The sequence below is a fragment of the Cervus elaphus genome, unplaced genomic scaffold (genome assembly GCF_910594005.1).
Source record: "Cervus elaphus unplaced genomic scaffold, mCerEla1.1, whole genome shotgun sequence".
In the NCBI taxonomy this organism is placed as follows: Eukaryota; Metazoa; Chordata; class Mammalia; order Artiodactyla; family Cervidae; genus Cervus; species Cervus elaphus.
Genome location: NW_025316686.1, coordinates 8,525 through 13,050, shown reverse-complemented (window position 1 = coordinate 13,050; position 4,526 = coordinate 8,525).

Here is a 4,526-nt window from a genome sequence, read left to right as displayed (position 1 = left end):
AACTTTGTGGGCACAGCAGTCCACCTCCTAGTACAGCTGTGAGATGAGCACTCAGGTGGTGGGGGATGGGAGAGAAGGGACCACTGTGTCTGTGCTGTTCTCCACACAGGACATCTCCCGGGGGCAGGAGAAAGGTTCTAATCAATCAATACACCAAGACTCCACACTGATTTCAGGGAGGGCCCCTCGTTTCCCTTAGGTGACTTCTGAGGACACCCGGAACCACATTTTCAACCACTCCTATAACTGAGAAACTGCTGTAACTGAGAAACTGAACCTCGGCTTTTCCACGTCTGTGGATAATTCTGCCCTCCCACTCCGCCCCTCCATCTCCCACCCCCTAGCAATGGCCCTCAGAGGCCTGTCTCAGACCCTCTCTTTGCCCCAGATCCCTGGGGTCTCGTGGAAAGCTGATTCAGAAGCTTAGAAGCATCCTCCTCACTCACAGCAACTCTCCTTCCCCTCCCCAACCCCCACCCCCTCCTACCCACAGGAACCTGATGGCTGGTCTACAAGATGTATTTATCTAAATGGCCAGATCACTCCCTGTCCTAGTCATTTCATCCATGGCTGTGTCAGGCAATGAATGAACAGGGAGACTGATGCAGAGAGGCTGGGACTGAGCAGGCACCTGGGTGCCTGCTCTCCTCCCTACCCCCGCCCCGGGGCCCCGAGCTTACCTCCTTCGCTCCTGGGACTTGCCCAGACCCTCATCAGGAGTCCACCTCAGGGATGGAAGAGAAGAGTTTGGATGAAGCACCTATGATCTTCTAAAGCTTCGCTCCTGCCTCATAATTGTTTCCTTACAGGATCCAGACGCTTGGATACAGCTGATTCTCTAACACCATTCACAACCTTTTTTTGTTTTCTTCACGGTTGTCTTGGAAGCAGCTGCCCACAAATGCAAGCAGCCTTCGTCTTTGGGGGCTCCTGCGACCTTGCCTATGGTGGGGGGCAGGAGGGAGTGACCTCTGTTTTATTTCCCAGGTGGATACCCAGGCTGCAGAGGGGCTTTGCCTGGTTACCCATTTGTATCTGTAATTTATCAGCAATCTCAAAATCCTAAAGGTTGAATTATGCATGTCTGACCCCTGGAAGAAAAGCTGAGTGAGGTTTCCCTGGGAGGCAAAGCTCTGAGGCCTGAATCATCTCTCCTAGAAGAGGAGGCCGGCCTTGAGTGAGCACAGTGGGAATGGCTCATGGCTGTGGAGAACCTACATGGGGGCAGCCCTGGACTGGAGCTTCTAACTCATTCAGGGTCACAACACCCGCCTGGGTGGGAGCAGTGCCCCATTTTCCAGGCAGATTGCTGAGGTGCAAACCCAGCTGTTCCTTCTCTGGGCTTCTTGCCCTCACTTCACTGTTGGTTTCCAAATTCTAGTGCAAGGCTGGTCAAACACACTGTGAGCCTGCCCCCCAGGTTCTAACTCTGGGTGTGGGGGTAGGGTGACACATTGTCCTCGGGACTAGATCCCTGGGGCTGCTGATGCCGCTGGTACCCGGCCCACTGGGTGGGGATCAGCTGCCCAGAGCATGGTGCAATGGGAGAGACACAGGTGAGGATCTCAAAATGGAAGGTGCCTGCTTCACTCTGCTGCTCGCACGCCCTGTTCCCAGTGAGCCTCCCCTCCTCTGTGTCTCCTCCCTTTCTGCAGCCTCCATCTGCCCCTGGCTGATGCCCATGGCCCTGGCTTTGCTGGGAGCCCACCCAGAACTCACCTTCTCTGCTCCTCTTCAGGGACCCACCTGTGTTTGCAGACAGCTGTCTCCTCCTAACACCCGTTTTTTTCAGCTGGGTCCCTCATGGGAGACTCAGACCCGACTGAGTCCACTGGGTGATCCAGCACACTCACTGTGCAGGTAAAGGGTGGTCATCTCTTTGTTTTGGCTGGATTCTACTGCCATCCAACTCTTGCATGGGGTGGAGCTTCAGAGAGTCTCCAGCAAACATGATTCTCTCATCTGCAAAGCAAGTGGGCTGTCACCATCACCCAGAACATGCCTGCTCCATTCCTCTGCAGGGACACACCTGTATTTGCAGACAGCTTTCTTCCCCTAACACCCATGTCTTCAACTGGGTCCTCAGAGCAAGACGGTTATTGCCATCATCCTGATGACCACGTGTTTGGCTCTCGGGGACCTGGTCTCTGCCAAGCCATGGTCCCTTGACAGAGGCTAATTCAGGTCCTGTGCATGGCCAAGGGGGACTGGGGAAAAAGAGGAAAGAGAGGATGCCAGGGGACTCTGCCCCTTAGTCAGAGGCTCACAGGCCCCTCCAGACAGCGCATATACATGGCAGTGGTGGTGCTGGCAGCAGTGACTCTGGCTGGCCTGTGCATTGTTATTTCCAAAGACCGAGTCTTTGAAGCAAAGGAATTTTCATTCCTTTTACATTAATGAAAAAACTTGCAACCAGAGGAAGCACCCCACTAAATGACTGATGCTCCACAAGATACGCACTGTTCAGAAATGTCTCCTAGTCAATGAAGAAGTCAGTGGAATAAATAGTCAGTGGAATAAAAAGTAATCTGGCTACTCTAGGAATTAATATAAAAATATCAGATGCAGGATTTATAAGGGATGCCACCTCCAGCTAACCCTCCCTGGGTTAAATACCCCAAGGATGATGATTTACATCCTGTGCTGCAGGGCTCTGCCAGCATAATCGATAGGGGTGAGAAATGGGGCCACCCGGCCATGCTTGCCTGCAGGGCTGGGGAGGGGAACTGAGGGGGCACAGGGCAGCCCTGCAGGCTGCTAGGAGCAACAACCCACTTGAGCTGTCTGTCCTTTCTTCCCCTTCCTCTGCCTCACTGGTGAGCTCCAGACCCGTGGCCCATGTGTTTCTGGAAGCCTGGGCCATGGTCCCACTGGTCCTCACCCCTATGCCCAGCTCCTCCAGGCCTACAGGAGGCGGCCTAGGGAGAGGAGGGCAGGGCAGGCTGAGCCAGGTGCTGCCAAGACCAGAGCAGTGGGACCCGCACCCCAACCCTGGAAGCCTGGGCAAACCTCCTGACAGTAAGCAATCACACAGCCATCTTTGCTCTGCAAGAATTACTGTCCCCAAGTCTTGGTTTAGGGTGAAACTTGCCTAAGCAACTATTTATTCCCACTGTCCCAGACTTAGGATCTGCTGTTGGATTTAAGCCCTTGTTGGGCATTCCTGGGGTGCTTCCCTGAGGGAGCTCCAGGCTGGGGCTCGTGCCCGGAAACAGATGGGCCTCACTGCAGCTACAGGGCTGGCTTCCCTGCTGTGCTAGGTGAGATGTGCATCATCCCCACTCCTCCATGGTGAGGGCTATGCCTGCTCAGTTTTGCCCCAGTGTGCACCAGCCACACTTGGCGGGGGCTGGGCAGTGGGTTGGACCAGCCGGTGTCAGGGCCAGCCAGGCTGCCCCTGGGGGGTGGAGCGGGGGGCAGAGGAATATCCTGTCATCTGGCCCTTGATGGTGAGGCCCCGGAAGAGGCGAAAGCAAGGAAGACAAAGTGTTTACTTACTCCTCAGCCCCTCCCTGCCAAGCCTCCCATGGTCCCTCAGCCACACTCTCTACTCTGGAGTTGCAGCAGCTGTTGGGGGAAGGGGCACCAGCCTCTCATCATGCACTGCCCAGCCCTCTGCTCTAGCATTAAGCCTAGTCATTGCCCTTCAGGAGTGTCATCTTCTTCTCTGACCATCCAGCCCTCAAGGGAAATTCCTGTAGGGCTGGCAGTGAGGAAAGTCTGCGGGAAAGAGAAACTAGGGTTCCTTGTTCTTGATCCCACAAGAACCTGGCCCTTCCCCGGGAGGCCTACTGGTGTCTCCTTAGCGCATCCACCCTGAGCAGCCTGGCTGAGTGCCCCGGTGTCCGCCACACTTCTGTTCACACCCACACTGAGTGGGCCCAGCACAGGCCTCCATGCCTCATGTGAACTAAAGCCAGGGACAAGTGACCCTGAGCAATCTCAGGGACAGAAAGGCCCAAAGGGACCACTCGGTCTAAGCCTTATCACAGAAAGACTGAGGTTCCACTGAGACTGGCCAAGGCCACAGGGTAAAGCTGGCCTCCTGGCCTGAGGGCAGTGCCCTCTGCCCTCTGCCTGCCAAATCACCCTGATGCTGGTCTAGGCTACTGTGCAGTCATCCTCAGTCCTACTAAAGGGAGAAACATAAACTCAAATACAATTTTCATTGTATCAGGAGTTGAATGGTGTCCCCCCAGATCCATATATTAGAGTCCTGACTCTGTTAGCTTAGAATGTGATCTGATTCAGAAACAGGGTCTTTACAGATGTAATCAGGTTAAAATGAGGTCACTGGGGTGGGCCCCAATCCAATATCACTGGTGTCCTTATAAAAAGAAGGAATTTGGACAGAGTCAGGCCCAGAGGGAAGGTGAGGTGAAGAGACATAAGCTGAGGAGAGAGCCCGTCGAAAGATCCTCCCATCACAGCCCTCAAAGGAACCAGCCATGATTTCAGACTTCCGACTCCAGAACCGTGAGATAATAACAAGCCATGCAGTCACCGGAAACTGATGCAGACTGGAA